At 34.1% G+C, this 24,504-nt stretch overlaps 1 protein-coding gene across 27 annotated transcripts in view; it reads left to right on the forward strand.

Moving 5' to 3' along the window:
- The first annotated feature begins 703 nt into the window (after positions 1-703).
- BAZ2B (bromodomain adjacent to zinc finger domain 2B) overlaps positions 704-24,504 on the forward strand; it is a 325,060-nt gene continuing 301,259 nt past the window's right edge. For 13 of the 27 annotated variants that reach the window (XM_031960611.1, XM_031960604.1, XM_031960606.1 and 10 more), the window contains exon 1: positions 707-1,130. The gene's annotated coding sequence lies outside the window, so the exon portion shown is untranslated. Of the gene's footprint in view, positions 1,131-1,205; positions 1,395-1,419; positions 2,047-24,504 lie in introns of those variants that run through there. The other 14 variants (XM_031960617.1, XM_031960618.1, XM_031960623.1 and 11 more) reach the window with 6 other exon arrangements.

A 24,504-nucleotide genomic window follows, 5' to 3' on the forward strand; every position in this document is an offset into this window, starting at 1 on the left:
AAAAGGTTAGCATTTTACAACCTTTATGTGAAGCTAGGGGGGAAAAGCTAACCATCCGGTATCAAAATGATATATTTTAGGACGTCAAAGTTAAAATAATTTACTGCCTACGAAGTATCCAAGGAGTGCTTTCATATCAATGTTTTTTATTCCAGCCAGTCCAAATACGTTGCAATCAGCATTACCTGCCCGGAAAGGGCGGTAGCGTTTATCTTCTGAGCATCTTGCTTTTTGACGTTTTTTTCTCTTACGCTCAGCTCGAATTCTAGGTATATTTAGTTGCATTTGTCGTCACCGGACTCTAAATTGCCTTAAAAAATAATTCAGGGACTGATAATCAACCAAAATGTTCTCCAGTCTCTAGCGCAATCTGTTTACAAAATTCACTTGATCTTGTTTTGTTTTTCACTCCCTCTCCTTTAAAAAGAAAACAGAACAAAACAAAACTTTTCTAACTTTTCCAAAAGCTAAGGACGGTGCAAACACAAAAATACAGTGGACTTGGGAGGAAGAATGTACTTCCCTCTCATTGCTTCTTTAAGAGCTCTGATAGGTCATTTATTATTAGAACTGAAATGATATAAACAATTCCCTCTCTTCTGTCTCTCTTTTCCCCTTGTTAACAGCAACTTTCATTGTGAGAGAGAGAGCGAGAGCCAGAGAGAGAGAGCGAGCCAGAGAGAGAGAGAGAGCCAGAGAGAGAGAGCGAGCCAGAGAGAGAGAGCAAGAGAGAGCGAGGAGAGAGAGAAGCCTAGCTGGTTGACGTCACTTTTGGTTCATGAAGCTTTCGCCTAGAAGTGAAGCCGCTGAACAAACCTTGAGAAGAATCATCTCCTACTTCAATCTGCTGCTGGGGAGGAACTAACCGGAGAGAAGGAAGACTGAGAAGGAGAGAGAGAGGTGTGGGGGGGGGGAAAGGCTTTCATTATCGCAACTCTCACCTCCATTTCAACTCTTTGTACTTTTTTTCCCTTATAAAAATCAACTAGAGTAATAAGGAAGGGGGTGGAGGTTACCAAAAACAAAACAAAACAAAAAATCGTAACCTTCAGGATCATCGGGATAGGGAAGGGGGAAAAATAACCCATCGAATCCATCCACAGAGACTACCACCCAGTTCGAAACTCAAGGTGAGTTAAAAGCCCCTGGTATGGGGAAGGAGGGGTGGCAAGCGAGGGGGCCTGGAAGGGAGGGGGTGAGGGTGGTGGTGGCAAGGCTGGTGATTCCCCATGTCTGTAACGTCGGGTCGCCGCAGAGAAAGAGAAACTATTCTAGTGCGAATGGGGAAGACTCCTGAGTGGCCCGTCTTGGCCGGCGCTCGTTGCTGCTGCTGCTGCTTGTGTTGCTGCTGTTTACCCTCGGCTGCTCGGCGTTAGCTCTTTGTTGTGCTGCTGGTTAGTAGGGTGGATGGGTGGTTTGGAGGGGTCCCGCTTGGAGTTTAGGGGAAGGTGGAGAACGGGCTACAGATTGTGAGGGTTGTGAGGGATGGGGGAGGGGGCGAACGCGGGTCCCAGGCGAATTTAAACTTTATTTCTAGTGGCAAGCGTTCGGGTTTTGGGGGTAATAGGTAGGGGATTCCAGTCTTAGGAAGGCCGGTCCCGGCTGCGGCGGCGAACGCCGGCGGGTTACGTAGTCTCCCGGCAGACCCGGGCTACTACGTCTCCTTTGTGCCGGCCGCTGCCCTAGCTTCCCCCGGGCGCCTCTTCTTTGGCTCTCGGGGGTTTGCTTTCGTTCGGGCCGCACCAACAGTTTGTCTCATCTTGGAAAATAACCCTCTGTGGTTGTGCTACTAATGCCGCTTTCGGCCCCACTCAGTGGGGGCAGTTTCCAAGATACCCTCTTCCTTTCCTCCCCCATACCCTGTGCGCCTCCCAGCTGCCCTAGCCCCCTCCCCTCCAGGACTGTTTGGCTGCTCCAGCCTGCCCACCCCCCCCTCCAGCCCCACCTCCCGCGATGGGCCTCTCCAGCTCTGTGCCTCCATTCGTCGTCCTCTCCTGGGGTATTGGGACTGTGGTTTACAGCCGGTGCCGTGGGGTCGAGGGCCAGGTGGGACGGGGGTCCCGGGGGTTGGGGGGGGGGGGCGGTCTGTGTCTGGATGCGGAAGGTTAGAGGAGCTTTGCCTTCTTTCTCTACGCTGATGTCTGGGTGTGCGTCTCTAATCTCCCAGCATTTCCTGGCTGGCCAAGACCATAAGCTCTCAACTCTTTCCTCAGCTTTCCCCTTCCTTAACCGCCTCCCCCCTCTCCCCGCTCCCCACACTCAAAAACATTTTCATTTGGAGAGATGCGGGAGTTCCAGTCACCCTAGATTTGGTCGTCGGAAAGGAGGTGTTTGAAGGGAGCAGAGAGCCGGCCCCGCTGTTGGGGATTTTTCTTCATTTTCTCTCTGTCTTTTCTCTCTCTCTCTCCCCCTCTGTATTTATCTTTTGTGTGTTGCTTCCTTATAAAGAGAGAAGCAGCTGCAGCTCTTGGCCGAGTTGTTGAAATTTATCCCTTTGTGTATATTACAATATCCTCCATTTTTTTCTGCCCTCTAAACAACAAGCCTTTCGCCATCTTGGGCAATTTTTATTCCCAAGTCTCTCCTTTTATTTTGGAGGAGGGGGAAGGACATTTGGAAAAGCAAAAGTGTGTACGGATGAGGCTCAAAGTTTAGGAAACGTTACGGGAACAAGTGACGTCATGTAAAGTTTAAGAGAATTTTTTCCCAGAGTGGTTCCCCCCTTTAAAATCTGTCCCCCTCCCTTTTTAAAGAGTTGTGTAACTTCGAGGATAAAGTTGGGGTGGTCGTGTATGCTTTAAAAAATACTTGTCATCCCATCTCCTATCCAACTTCCTCTTCAAAAAAAAAGAAAAAACTAAAAAGGGCAAAAAAAAAAGTCTTACTCAACCCCTCAAACTGAAGCCTGAAAATTATTATTTTTAAATTTTGGTAACAGGTGGACTATATAGTATTTTGAGAGATTTTTTTCAGTCCTTTGTTATTTTTAATAGTATATACTTATTCTTGCTTTCTAAATAATGTTTATTCTTTGAAACAAATTAAAAACAGCTAGACTGGTTTACTGACAAGTGCCAAAATTTAAATATTTTATTTCCAATCTCATTTTTCTTTTGACATTTTAGCCAATATTAAATAAGTATTATGTCCGATTTAATTTTCGTAATGATTTACACTGATTGTATTTTAGAAGTTTATAAAAAGTAACAGGAGATAGTGGGTAATGTTTGTTTTAGTTCTAGATACTATGTATTGTGGTTGGCAAAATGCAGATAGTTTTCATATAAATGGCAAAATTGATTTTAAAAGATTCCCTATCACCTCTGGCTATAAGGTCTATGTCAGCCATTGTGAAAAGGGAAACAATAAAAGGTACTGTTCTTTGAAAATTTACTTCTCTACATTAGATACTTTTTCATCTCATAAAAGTTCTGCTGGGTCACATGACAAAACTTAATGAAACACTGAGTACTTCATAAATAATAGGTAGAGTAAATAGAATGAAAAAAAAAAAAAGATTTCAATCTCCTTTAGTCATTTTGCCTTGCTAGGTTTTGCAGTCAGCATATTTACATCTCCTCTAACAAGGACGTGAAACTGTCTGTATTTAATTTGCATTCTCTTTGTCTTCAGGGTCGGAGAAAACATTGACTACAATTAAGTCATAGAAGCTAATAGGAACAATTCTAAGTGCATTAAAAGGGTTTTTTCAACACACAAAAAACATATGATGTATGTGTTATATTTTTATGTTTATGTAGGCAGCTTACTTTTGGGTTAACACAATTCAGCTATTTACCTTGGAATTTGCTTTATTTAAAATACTTTAAAAAGCTTTTTCAGAATTGAATGTCTGCCAGTTATGTGAATCTTAGGTAGATGAAAATGTTTAAATAGTTAAAAGCACATAGAACAGATGGTTCTAAATTATACATGCAACAAAGGACTAGAAGATTTGGCAGATTATAAATGGTGAGCAACAGAGGATAAGCAGTTTAAGAAAATGGTAGTTAAGTATATTTGATGTCTCACACCTATTGTAAACACTGGGAATATTATTGTCACAGTGCTGCATAATCAATAATTCAGACATTAAGAGAGTTCTAGGTTTCAGAAATGAGAAATGATGTTTTACAAGAAATTCCTTCAGTTTTAAAATGTTCCAAAGTGGATCTGACAAATAATATTCTTTGTGTATTTGTATTGTAAATAAGGCAATGTAAATAATTACATACAAAAATATAAAGGTATATTTGAAAACTTAACCAGTATGGTGAATTCATATAATGGCTAGGAAAGGTAGATGTAGGTATTTTCTTTTTGAGGTTCAAATACAACTATTATTTTGCTATTTGAGAAATAAAATCTTTAAAGTTCATGCTTGTTAAGCCAAATGCCCTGTGATACTAACAGATCTATCCTCTCTGAAGTGTCCCTTTCTATGTTATTTAAATTATTTTAGATTCTAATCCTGATATCTCCTTTCCTTGACCATTATTTCCCCACTAGTATTATCTTGAAAAGGTTGTTTTATGTTCCAGAGGCACATTTTAATATAATGTTTCATTGGTTTAGTAAGTCCTATTTATAATAAAATTACACATTTTTTTTTTTTTTTTTTTTTACTAAATAGGCATAGCATAAAGTCACCTTAAAATATTTTTGATAATTTTGGTATATATTTGTGGGTTGATGGGAAGGTTTGGGGAAAGGAGAAAGTGAGTAGTGGAACATAGTCTTATCAGAGGTATCACTGGTTGAATAATTTCTTTGTGTTGGGCTTTCTTTTTTTAAAAATGTATTTAGTAAAGTATTCCACAGTTTAGAATTTTGATTTTAGTTTTATATGACATTTATTTAAAATGCACATAAGATTGTAATGAAAACCTTGGAATTTTAATTCTATTGCCCTTTCTCCCATTTCTTTGTTTGCATGTTTATTATAGAACTGCAGTGTAAAGGAGCAGATGTTTTGCCAAACATCCTGATGTGTTGCTTTTTCTTATGGGAGTGCGTAACTGTTCCTTCTGATGCATCAACTTGACAGCTGGTTGATTTCATGGAGCTGCTAAGAAGCCATTAGTGGTGTCATTGAATTGAAACAGAACAGTCACTCCCAGCTTGAACTGCAATTGTTAATGTCTTTGTTGCTACTTTTGTGTTCCTACACAAGATGTAGAATATCACAGTTGCAAGAAAGTTCATGCTTTCTGTCTGATCCCCTTGAATTAGTGAAAGGACGCGGTAGGACTTGATTGCTTTTAGGTGTATAGTTTTCTTGTAGTAAGGGTTTTGAGATTATAGATTCTTGGTTGTTGACCTAGACATGCCAAAAGGAGAAATGCCATGAAGTACAAAAAAAGCTGATATGGTAACTTTGTCCCCCAAATAAAATTACATCATAAAGATTTAATGATTCCTATCACACTTGGTTGCTTAAAGAACAGTTTATCTAGTTGTATATTTTTAAAAGATTACATATACTTTTCAAAATAAAAATTTTAAAATAAGAGATTAAAAATAAAAGCAAGCATTTTTTTATTTGAGGCTCAAAATAATATTCCTTTCCACTTAGTGTATGTTGATTTGTTGTTTTAATTGATCTTTCATAAAAGTCTTTTTTGTTGAGGGTAATTTTTGTTTAAAAAGTAGTTGTTTATTGGTTATAGATATTGCAATTGTGCTTTTTCATCTTACTAATGCTTTTTGTTGATAGTTTTAATATTAAATTCTTATCATATAATCATATCAATGTAATGTTACCCATCTACCTATTGTATTGTCAACGTGTTTATGTTTTCTTTTGGGGGTGAGTAAAAACTGATAAGTTCAACACAGGCTGAGCTCAAAAAAATAAATAATTTTTAAAATGATATTTGATGGGTAAGATGAGCTAACCAAAAACTTCATTAGAAATATCATGTGATATAATCTGCAAAGTAAAGAATATTTTCTAGTCTCAATATATGTTATACTTATTTTTGGCATGTAAATAAAGACTTTTCTTAATTAATAAAATTCATAGGACTACATGTATTCTTTGGTAGTAATAGTAAATAGACAGCTTTGTTCCCATAAAAAGGTATGGCAAACTTTAACAAATTTTAGTCATATCTTTGTATATAACTTCAGAATTGTATTTTTCTTATGTCATATTCATAGAGAAACTTTAAAGAAAAGCACTTTAAAACTAAAGTTTTAAATACAAGTGTACATACCCTCACTCTAATAAATAGCTACACAATTTCTATAAAATGGCAAACTATGGTACCATATTTAAAATGATTTTAAAATTACTTATATATTTTCAAGTGCTTAAAATTGTATTTGTTAGCTATGATAGACATAAATCAAATTCTTGTCAAATCATTTTTTAAATACACCAGAACTTGCAATTTAAAGGATTCATGCTGAATCTTTTCTGTAGAGAGAAGAATCTTTGTTATGAACTTTCAAAATGAAAATTATACTTAGCAGTTTAGCAAGTTTACATTTTTGAATGCTGGTTTTCTTATGTCAAGTTATCTTTTAAAAAAGAAAGGCCCATTAAGAACATTAAACTTTCATTTGTAAAGTTTCCCTATTAGTCTGTAAACTTTGAAACAGTATTTAATGGCAGAATCATAAACCTTGTTAGTAAGCATGGTTTCATTAGTATCCTTTTTGCAGTAAAGATTGGTGCTATCTTCTATCTGGAAGAGGAAGAGCTGATTTTAATTTTACATAAGAAGTTAGGATCTATTTTAATATTTATCATTGCTGAATTTGTAGTGTTATGTTAGAGTTTAGGATATAGACTTGGTAAGTTGAATATGGGGTGTAATTTTAAAAGCAATCCAAATTGATTATTAATTTAGAGTGAAAGATTTCATTCTCAGTTTGATAAGTTCATGGAACAAAAGGCCTTTTTTGTACTTTTAAATTGCAAGACACTTAATCTATTGCATTTGGTAGAAATCTAAGTGGACAATATGACCTTTATCTTATGATTCAAAAATATGTTTTTGCATATGATTATTTCCATTATTTAAAAAAATCCTAACTTTTACATCTTAAAATAGTGGTTTCATTAATATGTAGCATTTTATTATGTGTTTTTTGTTTTCAAATACATCTTTAGCAAATTTAACATGTTTTATAAAATAACATTTAAGTTACTGTGGGCATAGTTATGAAAGTGATTTTAAGGAAAGGAGTTTTCACTTCTTATAAAAAAGAAATCAGCCTTGAAGATAATAATTGCATTCATACATCAGATATGTAGAGACATAATTGTGTGTTTTTATCCTGTTTTCTGTTCTTACACTTTTCCACAAGCATGCACTCATTAATCAAAGACGCTGCACTCCTGCTGAGGGCAGAGAGGTTCATCAAATTGGCAGCCAGTTTGGTGTAAAGAACGGTGTACTGAAGCTCTTAACGGGCTGGGACATAAATAAATCTAAGGTCTTTGTATGCAAACCCTGGAGGTTAATACTGTATAATTCAATGTCCTGTCTTTGTTTTTATGATTGATGTTTTTAAATGTTTGAAGCTTGATGCAAGTCTTCTAGTAGGTCAGGGCTAACAATCTGATTGGCTGACGCAAAAAAAGAATTGGGTTGGCAGAGAGGGACTTTGAGTACACTGCAGAGATTTTGATTTTTTTTTCCTAGGAGATCATTGTCATATTGCCTGAGCTGTTATAGGAATGTTCCAGTGATTGACATCCCCTGCTGTGATAATGGACCTAGTGCATGAAATGCCAATAGTTTGGTCCTATTTGTTCGGAAGCTTACTGCTATTTGTATCCTTAACAGAACTAACATGTAGAACAAGCAAAACTACTGGGATTTCTCTGTAGAAATAGTGCTGGGATTTGGCTTTAACATGAATTGGTTGCATATTCATAATTTAAGAACAGCTGGTTACAGCAAGCACATAGTCATTTGCAAGCTATTATAAACCATTCCACTCACACATGGAGCCTGTGCTTGGTGGTTGTTTCTTCTTTTTCTTTCTTTTTCTTTTTTCTTTTTTTTTTTTATTGATCTACCTGCATTTAAAATCTGGTCACTGCTGCTACAAAAACCTTTTCTTTTAGCTGCCCTTGCAACATATAATGGCTTCAATTTAAAATATTTAATTTTAACTAAATACTAAACAATATGATATAGAAAGGCCTTTGAACAAATGTAAAGTATCAGCAATGACACCCACACCCAAACTTCATTTTCTGATGAAAAAGATAATATGCAATTATAAAGCTCCAAAATTATGTGATATCTTGGTATCATTCTAGTTTTATCCATAGATAAGTTATTGAGCAATGTTGATTGTTAAAGATGTGCATACTTTGCTATCCATTCACAATTTTAGATAACAGCAAAAACAAAAAAAATATTGTTTACCCTAAAAAGCAAAGTCACCTGATAGACAATAGAATGCTAGTACTTATAATGTATAGAACACTGACAATATATTTTATAATGGGTTTTGTCAAAGGAAAATCAACAGTAGGCAGATGTATTTTAAAGTACTCAACCAATGGCTATATAACAGCTTGTGATTCTTGTGAAATTAGTTTTATAAGAAACCTTTACTTTTTGCCAGGTTTGGGGCAGAGTCCCTGGAGTGTTAAGGATAGACACATTTTCAGTGGCATCTGAATGGAGAATCCCAAGCTGGTCTATCCATAATGTTGGATTTTCCACATAGAAGCAGAGAAAGAACCAGTGAAAGATGTTTCCTTATATCCCAAAGCTTTGGATGCAAAGAGTGTAAGAAGAAAGTGCTAAATGTCATTTTAGCAATGCTTGATGTAATCACAGGGTGATAATGCCTTGATTTGTGTGGGCCAAAATAAGTGGATACCTAGTGATAATAAATTATGACATACAACTTCACAGAGGTGCCTTTACAATATCATATGTGTGTGTATTTGCTTCTAACTACACTGGATGATGAAGTGCCTTTCAGTACTTCAAGGTTGAGTATGAGTGGTTAGAGTGCATTTTATTCTTTCTTAGCTTCGCAAATAGCTGGATGTGTTGGTAATATCACATAATATATAGCTGAAATCAATCTAGCTGATGGGTTACTTTTTTGGCTAAATAATAAATTTAGAGGTTATTAAAGGACAAAAATCTCTTGTTTCAGCTTTGTGTTGTAGAAGATCATAACTTTATATATTATCAATTCTTGATTATTAAAGACTTTTATTTAGTTTATGAATCTATGCATGACCTTTATGTGTTTTGGTGGGTTTTCTTTTGGTTATTTTATGGTCTTTTAGCATCCCTGCCAAAAAAAAGTTTGAGAAATAAAGAGAGGTGAAATCTAAATGAACTGGTTTTAATCCTTGTTGGGCGGGTACAGTGAAATACTTTGTTGACAAATGTGATGAAGAGAAGCTTGAAACTTTTTGCTGATGTGAGATATTTGGATTATGTGTGGATTTCAGTTCATATTATTATGGACAATAAAAAATTGGCTATACTGTAGGATAATATAATTGACATTTTTTAAAGTGTTTCATGTGATTGTTTAAAAGGGTAACATTTGGAACTAGTAGAACTAATACATCTATGCATTAATTTAAAATTTTTGAATGCTGAAAATCCTAATTGAGTAGAATATTAAAAATACAACCACTCTGTCTTCAGATGTGAAATATCATTTTTTAAATTATGTATACACTGATACAACCTTGTAAATCATTTTAGTCCATCTGTTTTTTACAGATGAGACAATTGAGTCCCAGACAAGTTAATTTTGCAAGGTCACACTGGTAGGAAGAAACAGGGATTCAAATCTAGGTCCTTTAATTAAAGATCCTTCATTTCTTATACTGTACCACACTACCAAACAAAAAAGTTGGCATTGTGACCAGGTACCATTCAAGATTATTTTCAACCCTTCTGAAGTCAGTTCTTTCCCTCCCATTTCACAGAGTAAGTTCTTTTCCCCCTTTGCTTTATTTAACATTGACAACCTGGGTGTCCCTAGAAGTTATTAGATAGTCAAATTCAAGCATGCAACTACAGGTAAATTTGTGGGAATCGGCTTGAAATAGCTGATTACCCATTCTGGTCAATGCATTTAGGTCATCAGTTTTAAATGAGAGCATCCATTTCTTCTTTGTCCTTAGTTCTTCCTCTGAAGATCACTCCTAAAAAGAATTTATGATAGAACAGGGAACCTCTGAGTCCTATTCTTTGATGGGGGTTTCTGGGAAGGTGGAAGAATCATTTCTGATTTGAAAGAAATTACAGGTTTCTACTTATTTGCCTCTATCTTTGCATGTAGTGATGAGCCATCAAACTAACTGGCCCAAATAATGGAGAATGAGAAAAAGCAAATGGCAGTCCCCACTATTAAAAACTATGATGCTGATTTGTGGTTAATTACCAAGTAGTAACTCTCCCATTTCTCCCAAAAAGGAAATATTTGAAAGAAACTCACATTGTAAATTTACAATTTTTTTTTTCCTGAGGCAATTGGGGTTAAGTGACTTTCCCAGAGTCATACAGCTAGGAAGTATTAAGTGTTTGAGGCCACATTTGAACTCAGGTCCTTCTGACTTCAGGGCTGGTGTTCTATCCACTGCACCACCTAGCTGCCCCTCAAAATGTAAATTAAAAAAAAAATTATTGAATGCTATGTCTAAAGATAGCAAACTTTTAGTATGGAGTCAGGAACTCTTGGGTTTTCTATTTATCATTTGCAGTAAAGTAGTAAATATTTGCTTGCAAAGCACTTTAAATTTCTTAAAAGTCTTTAAAAATGTAAAGCATGATAGGAGGTGTGACTAATTTTGAGACATAGAAGAAAATGGTATATATATATATATATATATATATAAAGATATATATATACATAGAAGATTGTAAAAGTATCTACATATTTAGAGAAGTCATATTTACATTATCTAGTATTCATAATAGCATCTGACATTTAAATTAGTTAGAGGCAACTAGGTGGTGCAACAAATAATCTGGAGTGAAGAAGACCTGAGTTCAAATCTGCTCTTAAATACTAGTTTTCTGATCCTAGACAAGTCACTTAACCTCTGCCTCAGTTTCCTCATTTGTAAAATGGAGATAATAATAGCACAGGTTATTGTGAAGATAAAATGAATATTTGTAAAGTACTTTGCAAGTCTTAAAAGTGCTATATAAATGTTAGCAATTATTATTGTTACGGTTCTATAATAACCTTTTGAAGTAGATGTTATAAAGGTGTTTTAGAGATGAATTAGAAACAGATTAAGTGAATTGCCCATGATCATAAAGCTAAACATGTATTAGAGGTAGAGTTCAAACGCAGGTGTCCCCTGATTCTGAGTATTGCAATCTGACCATAATAGCATGATCGTACACTTTCATGGGGAAGAGGATTATTAAAATAAATTGATACAGCAGCAAAACCTATGTTAGGTAGCTGAAACAAACATTGAGAAACTTTCAAAGCAAAGGATTATAGAAGCAAACAAGTGTCTCCTTTCCCCTTCTGGTAGTTAGCTTTAGCACATTGACTAGAAATTGTAGCTGATACTTCATCATTCAGTATTATACTAGAGTCAAACCATTTTACTTTATTTTGTAAGGAAACAAATTAAAGGAAGTATTGTCACAAGATAGATAATGATAGAAGATAGAGAAAAGCAATTTTAAGGCATCTTTTTAAATGTAATTAATAGGAGTCTTGTTACAAAATAGAAATCTTGTGAAAAGTATAGCATTGCTTTTTCCCCTTCATAATCTTAGTCCTGTATCATTTAATTTTTCTAGAAAGTTCTTAAAATTTGCACAATTAGAATGAGGAAATATCTGTATTCACACCTTGCTGTTTGAGATATGAATTAGAGAGTTTTTGGAAGGGCGCACAACTACTCCAGGAAATGTATCTGTAATACCTTTGGCCAATAAATCAAAGTGATTTTTGTTTGTTTGGGTACTAGGCCTGTTTTTCACAGGTGCCCTTGCCAAAAATCATAAATGAAGATATTTTTTGTAAAGAATGTAGTAAAGTTTTAATTGCCTTGTGTGGAGCAGGAAGGTAAGAGTAGGGCTTTGAAAAGAGGGAATGCAGTTAAGTGAGAATGAGTGTCTATATTTGTGGCTACAATTTCACTATTCTTATTCTCATAAAATATGTTATATGCCAAATGACTGTTGAACTTCTAATTAATAGTGGCTGCATTTCAGAAGTGAATTATGATGTAAATAGTTTATAAACTGATTTGGGATCTTTTAGAATGCATATCAGTATGTAAAGTCATATAAATGTTACTGTTAAATATGGCAAAGACTTCCTAGTTTGATCTGTATACGTTTCCAAGTTACTTATCAACAAAGTATAAAGACAGAAGACACTCCAGTTTTATGAATTATTCATATGTGAGGGCCAGGAAACTCTTTGAAAATATTTTAAATTTTGACAGGTAGTATTCTATATTCAATATATATACACATACATGTGTTGATATTGCTGTTGAGATGTATTTCATTGATGACTAAATTAATAGAAATTATATATAGAAACTTCTGTTGGAAAATTCACAGATTTATATTTTTATCTTTTAAAAGAGATACTAACACATAAGAAGTATGTTAAAACACATTTATTATCCTTGAGTAGAAAAGAATAATTAAAAAAAAATTGCAAATTTAAGATGCTTCTGGGCCATCCAAGTGAAAATAGCTTATAAAATGATTGTAAATACAAAACTGAAGCTCAAATTAAGAATTATAATTTAGAAGAGGAATTTCAATTTCACTCTTAAGCTTTTCAAAGTACTTTAAATGTTATCTCATTTGATCCTCACTACTACTTTGAGATAAGTGTTATTATTCCTATTTTACAGATAGCAGAACTGAGATGGAGAAATTAACTGACTTGTCCAGGATCACACCATTAATAAATGGCTGAGGCAGGATTTGAACTCAGGTATTACTACCCGAGTCAGGGTCACTACCCAGTGGATTAGTACAGGGCCTGGAGTCAGGAAGGTTTTTTTGTTGTTCAGTTGTATTTGTCTCTTTGTGATTCTATTTGGGGTGGTCTGGACAAAGAGATTGAAGTGGTCTGCATTTTCTTCACTCATTTTATGGATGAAGAAACAAGTAAACAGAATTAAGTGACTTCTATATGGCCACACAGCTAGTAAATGTCTGAGGCCAGATTTGAATTCAAATTGGAGGAACTATGAAAATGAATGAGAAACTAGCAGAGAACAGGAAAGTAGGGATTAAAATGAATAGAATAAAAAATGACCCAGTAGCTAAGGGAGAAAAAAATGATTTTCTAATGTTTAATGGACAGTCTATTAATAGCTAGACATGTTTATAGAATTAGAAAACTAATAGTAAAAAAAAAAAATTGCTACTAGTGTTTGTCGCTTTCAGTAAGTTGATAAGGTCATAGTAAATGCCAGCTATTAAAAAAAAAAAAAAAAGCAAACGAACAAACAAGAACAACAAAAAGGGTGAAAATACTATGCTTTGATCCACATTCAGTCTTCATTTCTCTCTGGATGTGGATACCACTTTCCAACTTAAGTTTACTGGAATTGCTTTGAATCACTTCATTGTTGAAAAGAGCCAAGTTGATCATCACAGATCAGCTTTTCTGAAATCAGCCTGCTCATCATTTTTTGTAAAATAGTAATATTCCACTACACTCATATACCATAACTTATTTAGCTATTCCCCAAGTGATGGGCATCTACTCAATTTTCAGTCTCTTGCCACTACAAAAAAGGGCTGCTACAAACATTTTTGCATATGTGGGTCCTTTTCCCTCTTTTATGATCTCTTTCAGATACAGAGCCAGTAAAGACACTTTTAAAAATTTTTTAAAGAATTTTATTGTCAATGGTATTTTCTGTAATGTACTTGACTCTGGGGAGAGCATTATACACACATTGGTACCTTGTATGTACCTACATGTACTTTTAAAAAATTGGACCTGTGATATGATAGGTGTGGAAGGTTTCTGATAGGGAATTCCACTAGTACAGGTCAATGTCTTATACTTTTAAATAATTAGTTATGATACTGAGAGGTACAGTAAGTTTTCTGGGGACATGAAATTGTTATGTCCCTGTGGTAAGACTTGATTTCTAGGCAGTCTCTTTCCACAATATATGTATAGGTGTATTAATATATGTTGAAACAAATCTTTGTTTCTATGAATATGGACATATTTGGATATATACTTTTTGTATTTGTATATGTGTATAGATTTTCATATATTGGGTATGTTATAGGAATTAGAATTTTGGAACTGAGAAGGACTTTAGTGATTACATAGTTGGACTCATAAATTAAAAAAAAAAATGTTTGTTTTAACACCTACCGTATCCCTTTCTGCTTTCCTTCTAGAGAACCATTCATTATACCAAATACTTTTTAAAAAGAGGCAGAAAAGTTTAGTCAGCAAACTAACCAACATATCAAAAAAATTTTTTTTGATGGTATATAGTATTTTATACCCATTGTCCCCTATCTCAACAAGAAGGAAATTGTTTAGTCATTTCAGTTGTGTTGAATTCATGAACCCATGTGGAGTTTTCTGGGGGGAAAAAAACCCACTGGAATGGTTTGCCTTTTCCTTCTCTAGCTCATTTTACAGAAGAGAAACTGAGGCAAATAAACTTAAGTGACTTACTCCGGGTCACACAGTGTCTAAGGCTAGATTTGAATTCAGGAAAATGAGTCTTTTTGGTTCCAGGCCTGGCACTCTGTCTTCTGTGCCACAGAGTTGCCCTTGTTTCTTTTTTTTTGGGGGGGGCAAGTAAAGTTGAACAGATTGAGACTGGTAAAACTGGTTGAACTCTTGATTTCTGATACAATGCTCTCTCCTTTCATGATACCATCCTAACTCCTCTTGGTTTATTCCTCTCTTATTTCATTTTGGTTCATCTCTATGTCTTTCACCTGTATCTTCTTTTATATTTCTAATGCCACCTCCTTTCTTATGTTAGGCTATTATTATTGCTTTCTCAAATTGTTCCACTTCTTTCTTCTCATCTCCTCTTTCTTCCCCTCTCCTCTTCTCTTTCTTTTCCCCTTCCCCAGTCCTATTCCCTCTCCTTCCCTCCCCTTTCCTCTCCTCTCCTACTCTCTTCTGTTCTCCTTTCCTCCCTTCCCCATCCCTCTCTCTCATCTCCCTTCAGAGTATGGTTGAAAGTCAGGACTTTGAGTTCTTGTTTTACATTTTGCTCCAGACACTTATTACTATATTATAGGCAAGCCACTTAATTTTTCCGAACTCTAGTTCTATTCTATATAAAATGATGTTAATGATACTCACTGGTACCTCCCTCACAGGGTTCTTGTCTCTAATAAAATACTTTCCATAAAGTGTTTTGCAAAACTTAAAGTACTATAGAAATCGTCTATCATTATTCCTATATAACACTGCTGGATCAATCTTCACAAACCAGTTCTTTACATATGCCAAAACAAAACCCTATTCAAAGAACCTTCAGTGATTCCCCATTACTTATAGAATAAAACCTCAATTCTTTAGTCTGGCATTCAAGACCCTCTACATACAGTCTTAGCACTTGTAATTTGAATTTTATCTCCCAGTTCTCACTAATGTGAACTTTTCTCTAGCCTGATCTACCCACTATTCCTCTAATATTCCCACTATCAGAAACATCCTTTTTTTTTTTTTTTTTTTTTTTTTTTTTTGTCTCTTCTTGGAATGTGTTCCTTCCACCTTTCATTTTTCTGTATTCTACTCCACCCTCTGAATTTTTTTCTAACCCCATGCACCAGTGTCACTCATCCTTTGAATCTTGTGGTACTCAGTTATATGCTACTCTCTTACAACTTTTCATATGGGCACAGTCTATCTCCTATAGTCATATTGTAAGCTGTTGGGGACCTCCATAGCACCTTGCAGAGTTCTTTATACTTAAAAGAATTTGTTAAATATTTGTCACTTACTAATACAAGAATAATTTTTAAAAAGAGCAGTAGCATGCCGAAGTACTGATGGAGTTAGTGAAAAATGAATTTAGAGGGAGTTGTGAAAGTGGTCTGGGAAAAAGGTTTAGAGAAAAAATACAAAGTGAACTAATGAGCACATAAACTAGATGTCCAAAAAATCTTAGTGTGGTTTTAAACCATTAAAGGTTTAATGCCTTATGTTTATTATGATAATAAACATTTAATAGCTCAAAACTTCACTAAAACTTTTGGGACACTATATATGAATGAAGATGACCAATTCATTTGAAGAATGATATAGTTTCAAATTAATTGAGGACATTTTACAATATTAGAAAAACAAAGGAGAATTTTTTTTTTTTTATAATACACAAATGCATGAGAAGGGAAGAAGAAGATAGAATTTGGAACTCAAAACTTAAGTCAGTTTTTTAATTTGTTTTTTTTAACATGCAATTGGGAAAATAACAAAATATTACACATAAAAAAACCCCCCAAAACAAAAAAGGAACTTGGAGTGAGGATAGGAAATCAGAAATCAAACAAAGACACAACAGATTTTGTGAACCTATAGTAGACATTTAAAAAATTGTTTAATTTTTTCAAAAATGTAATAGTATTTTGAAAAATTTTTTGAAATGTAGTATTTCAATTGGAAAGTCATATATATTTAAAACAAAATCCCTTAAAAGTACTTACATTAAAATATCCTCCCACTTAAAAGTCCTGTAAAGAGTATTTTAAATAAAATTTTGAGAAATCTGAGTAACAATTTAGAAGATAGGAGAAAGAGAAAATTACATTAAAGAATTACAGATCTTTCATCTTTTCTGAATTTGGATTTATCATTAAAAATAATTAACAATAATTAGTAGTTTAACTACTGTATACTATCTCTATACTCAATGTTCTTAAGAAAATTTTTATTATCTGCTTTTTTTCTTAATCTAAAGGCAGAATGATTTGGTGGGAAGAGAACTAGACAAAAGTCAGGAAATCTGAGTCCTAATTTTGTTGCTAGCTAGCTCTACCCATGGGATAATCAGTTAAACTTTTGGAAGTATTTTCTGTAACATGGGGATAATAATATTGGATACTAATACTTTCTGAAGAAAACACTTTGCAAATATAATCTGTTCTTTTACATCAGCACTATCAAATTAACAAGATTATGAGAATATAAATTGATTTCCTCATAAAAATTTTCATGTGCTTGATGTACAACCTTTTTGAAGAGAAACTTCAGATGGACACATAAAATCATGGAATCTTAAAGTTGAAAGAGCCTTCAGGGTTCTGAATCCCTACCTGAATGAGTATCCCTTTTGTAATACTCCTTCTCCTCCTTCAGGATCTCTACTAATTAGGAATCCACTATTTGTTCAGGTATCCCATGCCATTTTTAGAAAGCTTCCCTCCTTCATATCAAGTATACATCTAACTTTCTATATAGTTTCCCCCCTTTGTTTTCAGTTTTGTTCTCTAGTCAGATGGAATAAATCCATTCTCTCTTCAACATGACATTCCCTTAAATATTGTTATAATTTCCTATCCCTTTCCCCTTAACAAACTTTCTCATCTCTGGGCTAAATATTGATGTTTTGTTTTGTTTTTTTTTAACTACCTTCATATGTCTTGATCATTAGACCATCTAATATTCTGGTTGTTTCCCTTTTGACATGTGCTAATTTTATCAATAACCTTTCTGAAATGTGGCATCCAGAGACATAGTCTGATCAGGACAATCTATCCTGGAGCCATTATATTCTTTCTTGTTTTGGACATTGTGTCCTTAATGCAATCAAAGATTGCATTTACTTTTAAGTTGCTCTGGTACACTGTTGACTCATGTTAAGCTTGCAAGCCACTAATCCTCTCAAACTATTTTAACAGAAAGTATTGTCTACTCATGCCTCTTCTGTCTTGTACTTATGCTGTTGATTCCAAGCCCAAAACTTTACAATCTCCCTCTTAAATTTCATGTTGTTGGTTTTTTAAATCTCATTATTCTAAGTTGTAAAGATATCTTTGTAGTATTATTCTCTCTTCTAATGTGTTAGCAATTTCTGTCACCTTTTTTGTTTTCTGCAAATTTTATAAGCAAATCACCTATTACTATCTAAGTCATTAATTAAAAGTGCTTTAACAATACAGAGCAAAGAATAAATCACTGGGGACTCCATTAAAAAGCTTCTTTTTTAATGATTTTTTTAAATCAGATATTCTGTTGATTGAAACTTACCATAATTTTCCTACCTTTGTGCCAACTTTGTGATTTATGCTGAAAACTTTTTATCTACTCTTGCTAACTAATTTGTTGACTAACATGACTCCCCATAATATTCTCTTATTTATTGATCTTTCTCTCTCTTTTGAGTCTTAGCAACATGCTCCTCATTCTGCCTCTACTTTTTCTTGGCGTATGTCAATGTCTACCTGCTTGTGTTTCTTACTGCGGTTGATGTTTAAGGTATTGATTTATAAGGTTAGGCTTACAAGTTCAGCAATTCAAGTTATTTCTTCTTAGGTAATTTAACTTTAATTACTGTGTGTTAGTGTCATATGCAGATGAGTGAGTAGTTTACATTTGGTTATGAGAACAAGATGACAAATTTTTAACAAAAATCACAGAGTTACCTCACAGGTTGCTCAAGGACAGTAAAGATCAGTGAAGTCTTCATAACAATTACTGGAGATTTCTCTTTATCAAAGGAAAAGCCAGTGACACATTTTTGATTTGCCCAGCAGTTAATTTCTTCTTTCAGAAGGTACATATAGTTGTATGGCTGCCTATCTTTGTATGTGCATGTATTATAGGATATACTTTGCTTTAAGCAAATGCTTTGCAGTATATTAAAGGCCAGATTTGAAAATCAGACTAATTAGGATGTGATGATTTCATTTGCAAGATAACTATTTGCTTTATAAAAGGACTCTTTAAAATATTGTTGTTCCTAAAATATTTAAATATGATCTTATGCAAATTTTATTTATGTGTGATTTCCTAGAGAGAAACACTATGCATGTTATATAGATGATGAAGTCAAAAAAACTTTAGTTCAAATGTCATTTCTGACAACAAACTAAGTGGCCATGGGTAAGTTGATAAATTTCTTTGAGCCTCGACATTACTATGATATCTTAAATTATAAATATATTATGATCTGCATCATTGAATATGAATCACACCAAGAATTCTCTTAATGACCAAATCTCAGGTCCTTGACATAGCATTTATAGTTTGTACTCTGTACCACACAATTTGAGAATTGAGAATATATTGACTTGTACGAATGTGATCACATATTCTATCTTAAAACCTGCCATAGTATATAGCAAAATGCTAAAAGCATAGCAAAAGTATAAAGTAGATAATCATTGTTAAGAAGAGTATTCTATATGTTTAGCTTTATACAGTCATGTGTCATCGTAGGTGATAGAGGGTTTATGTGTGTGAATGATTTGATAGATAGTATATGGAGAGCTACATTTTTTTTTTAAACCATTGAAGATGGTCCTTGAATACACTGATGCTGATCCTGTATTAAGATGTTTGATTGCAATGTGATCTAATTCTATTTCCCTCCCCACCAAGTTTTGATTTTCCTTTCCTCTAATTTATGGCCTCTTCAGTAGAATGTAAATTTCTTTAATGAGGAATTTTTCCTTTTTGTCTTATTATCCCTGGCTTCTAGCATAGAATATAGTATATAGTATGTACTTAATAAGTGCATAGTATATAGTATGTACTTAAAAAGTACTTGCTGAAATAATGTTTTGGTCATGTATACTTATTGTGTATCTAAGTTATATTTTAATATATTTAACATCTACTGGTCATCCTGCCATTTAGGGGAGGGGGTGGGGGGGGGGTAAGAGGTGAAAAATTGGAACAAGAGGTTTGGCAATTGTTAATGCTGTAAAGTTACCCATGTATATATCCTGTAAATTAAAGGCTATTAAATAAAAAAAAATAAATAAAAAAAAAATAAAATTCCTGTTTTCCCACAAAAAAAAAAAAAAAAAAAAGTACTTGCTGGTTGTTGAATTCTCAACACATTTATGAGTGTCTCTTCTCTCTACAAAACATGTTCTCTTTACCTTTAAACAACTTCTACAAATAGTGGTCAGGAAACGACTTTTTAACCAGTGAGTATCAGTTTAGTTACTATTCCTGGACCAGTGGGAATTTTGTGTAATATGGATTTAGAAAGAATGATTAGCTAAGATTAAGGTTTGTTAGCAATTAGTGTATTTTCATTCTTTTCTTTCAATCTCTTAAAATACCAGAGAATTGGGGTGTGCTTAAAAGATTTCTTAGGGAATGGTGTGATGATGACTTACTCTGTAAGTTAGAATTTCTCTCGAAACATGTTCATTTGTTTACCTCAAGTACTCTTAGATATATAATCTATATTGATTAAAAGGTGATTTTAAATCATTTATTGGAGAAATAATTATTTACATAAATTTTGGTAATAAAAAATAATAGCCAATGATCTGGATGGGTTTAAAAATATTTGGTTAGTATTTTCTTTGCTATGCAATGAATTTGAATCATTATAAGCTTAGATAAATTGGCATATAGTATTCAGATAAACACAAAAGAGGAAATACAAAGTAGGAATCAAGTAGTACTAAAATTCAGAGTTCGTTGAAATGTGTTTCTGTGTACTAAAAATATCTTATGAAACTCTGGACACTTTCCTGTTTGGGAGGGGTTGGGGAAGTAGGTGGTTTAAAGTTAATATCACAGTGAAAATTTTTCTTTTTGTGCTAAATGATTCACATTTCTTAGTTAAAAGAGCTAGCACTTGTTAAGCACTAATTGGTCACATTTCTATGGGTAGTCAATTCACAAGACAATGTCATTGGAGAGGTGTTGGTCAAAGAAGCTGTTTGCCTTATACCTTGCAATGCTAAACAATCTCTTGTTCATAGTCTAAGTGAAATTGGACAAGTTCCAGAAGGTGGGGGTTGGGATGGGAAGATCACCTCTGCAACATGGCATATTACTTATGACATGCTTAATATGGGTTCTGGGGAAGTGATGATTCAGAAACCTGATTTTATGCAAGGGACCAATCTGGTTACTCTAAATAGAAATGACCAACCCAAAGCTGGTGATCCAGAGAGCCAAGATCCATCCTGAGGGAATGGGCTGGGTGACCACTGGGCAAGGGAAAGGTAAAATCAAAATCTAGACCTAGAGACCAATGCAGGTAGGGTTCAGGACAAGATCCAATCTAGGAATTTCTCCATAGTTGTAACAAGTGTATAGTAGAAAGGCCCAAGCAAAAACATGGTACCTTTTCTACAGATATGAATTCACAATAGCATCCTGTTAGTGCTCAGCACTCTTAATGGGGTTGCTGAGAATGGTTTCAAAGATCCTGGCTGACTGAATGCCTGCCCCAAGGACAAGAGACAGTGTGATGGAAGTCATAGCACATAAAATATCAAATATCCCCCACCACCTAGATTTTCTCTCCCAGAGAAGAGTTGGGCCTAGTTGCTCTGGCCCTAAATTAACAGAGACTCCTGGGGAAGGAGGTAGTCTAGATAGGTGAAAAGGTCCTGATTTTGGACAAACAGAATCAGCAGGCATCATAACATATCACCTCCAGACAGTCACACAGAAAAAATATTTCTACCCCCCATAGTGGATTTCATATCTCCCTTCTTCTCCACAAAGAAATATATAAACAGAACCAAAGTCAAAGTATTCTTTCTCTTCATATTCTTAGACATAACAGGCAGTTTATTTTTATATGGAAATTTGAGTCAATTATGTTATCAACTATTGCAAGACATTTTACAGAAAGAAAACAATCAACAGTGGACATTTCTTAAGAAAAGCCTAATAATTTAAAGGACAAAATAAAACAAAAATTATTTTGTGTTGATGATGAAATCTTGGTCCAGGCCTATTGAATAAAATTAACAGAGGAATCCAGAAATTTATAAATAAGAATATAGATTTTTTAGACTCATTTTTTAGAGCTCCTTAAACTTAATTTTTTTTTTTAGTTTTCATATCCATTTTTTATAAGATTTTTAAGTTCCAAATTTTTCTCCTTCCCTTTCCCTCTTCCTTCCTTCTTCAAGATAGCAAGCAATCTGATATATGTTATACATGTGCAATCATGTTAAACATATTTTCACATTTTAAACTTTTTTTTAATCCCACAGTGAATATGACAGAAAAGAATGAATTGAATTGAACAAGTGTTCTAAGAGAGCTTACTGTGTACTTAGCACTGTTAGGCAGCTGTTACAGTTAATGAATGTTTAAAATTTGGTTCCCGTCCTAAAGAACAAGTCTGAAATTGTCAATTCTTTCTCAACCTCTACTCCTCAAAAAAGATTGAGAAGATGGTCTCTAGTATAAAATACCAACTTCTCTTTTTCAAATACCTTTACAATCTGGCTTCAAAATAGCTTTCTAGATTGATTTCACATTACTAAATCTTGTGCACTATAAGTTCCAGCTAAACTGAACTGTTTACTCTTCCCTTACTTATTGCATATTTTACTATATTGTTTATTCCCTTTGTCTGTAGAATGCCCTCTGTTTCTTGGACCCTCCATGTCCCTTCAAGGCTCATCTCAAGTACAACTTCCCACAGATTACTTTTCTTGTTTCTCTCCCCTCTCAATTTGTTTCTACTTCCCTGTACTTTGTATATCTCTGAAGAACTTGAGCTTCCTGAAATCAGGCATTGTTTTATTTGACTGTGCGTCCTTAGGTTTTAGTACAATGCTTTGAACATAATAGGCTTTTTAACAAATACTGGATTTAATTTAATTGAATCTTAAAAGAGGAGAGGAACAAAAGAGAACAGAGATATTGTAAACATAAGGCAGAGGCTTAATACCAACCTATATTGTTTAATGTAAAGATTTCAGAGTAAGTTCTATGAGGGTAGTAAGATTTGAACTGGAGAGAATATAAAATTTAGGTACCTGAGAAAGATGTTAAATGGGAGAATAGAAATAGTGATACAGAAGTTGGCATGTTGGTGTATGACAAAACTAGTCTATTGGATATGAAGTATAGATGTTGGGTATTCATGAGAAACAAATTTGGATAGGTAAAATGGGGTTAAATTATAGAGCCTCTTGAAAGTTAAGAAGAATAGTTTGAAATTTATATTATAGGTAATAAGGAGCCATTATAGATTCTTTGACAGAAAAAAAGGATGAAAATGTTTGTTTAAGGGAAAATGTGATTGTTTTCAAGAGAGTGTTTAATGGGTTGAATACTATTTAAAGTTTAGGTGAATATAAATTATTATGTATACAAAAATTAAAAAAAGTTTTACTAAAGATTTAAGGAACATTATATAACTTGATCTAGCTTCTAGTAATAAATTGGTTTTTAACCTGGTTAAATTGATTTTAAACTTTCTGGATTTTATGTATCTACATATACATATTAATAAGATGATTTATAATTTGTGACATAATCAAATCTTAAATGTTAGTTTGGGGGGCAAATATACATTGTTTCATTTAATCTCATAATGCTCCTAAAGATGGGATCTGTATTCTCTTTTTGGAGAAGGGGAGAAATAAGACAGAGAGAAACTAATTGGTCCTAAGATCTCATTGTTGGAGATCGACCTAGAATTCCAATCTACTTGGCCAGAACAATAATATATTAGACTGGTCTACAATAATGCTTCATAGAACCATGGGAACTAGCCATGGTAAATACCATAGTATTTACAGTTCCTTGAGAAATCAGTGCCAATCTTCTTTGCCCAGAGGCACACAGGTTGTAAGAAGAGCTGAGATTCCAGTCCTTCCTGCTCTTTCTGCTGTGATTCAACTGCCCAAACTTGCCTTAGTTAGAAATTCATTTGGGTTGATAGGCATCTATTTTAGATGACCCTGAAAAAATTGTGATTGGCATCTTCATTTGAATTAGTTCAGTAACCTTGTTTTCTTCCAGTAACACATACTTTAAAACAATGGGAATTTTGATTAGGGAGAAAGGGAGAAGGAGGTCATTTTGGAGCATGGAGGACAGTTCTGGGTAGAGAGCTTTAGAGAATTTTAAGAAAGCACAAAGGTACTAGGTTCTTATGAGTCAGGAAGAAAGATGTCAAGCATGATATGTTCGAGAAAGAAGCCAATACATTAGAGAATTCTAAAGGCAAACTCCTCCTATTTTCAATTTAGCCTATTATGAACTCTAGTTAGATATAGTTAGTAGCCTACTAGTTTAATAACAGGCTTTGGTGGATGATGACACCAATAATGCCTCATATGTCTCAAATGGTTTGTGTCACAAGTGGCTGACTCTTGCCTGAGGAAGTCATATAATAAGGATGTGGGATTAAAGAATAGAAGTTAAAATGGCATTGTATCACTTGTGAGATCAAGCCCAAACTTTTCATATTGATATTCTGTAGCTACCATTTTATGACCCCACCTAACCTATTAAACTTTTCTCTTACTAGTCCCCAGTCAATATGTTTAGCCTATAATTTCTCAACTGTACCACTCCTGTACCATGCTCTTACCTACTAGATGGCTTTATTAATGCTGTCAA

This window comes from Sarcophilus harrisii, chromosome 3, assembly GCF_902635505.1.
Source record: "Sarcophilus harrisii chromosome 3, mSarHar1.11, whole genome shotgun sequence".
NCBI classification, from domain to species: Eukaryota; Metazoa; Chordata; class Mammalia; order Dasyuromorphia; family Dasyuridae; genus Sarcophilus; species Sarcophilus harrisii.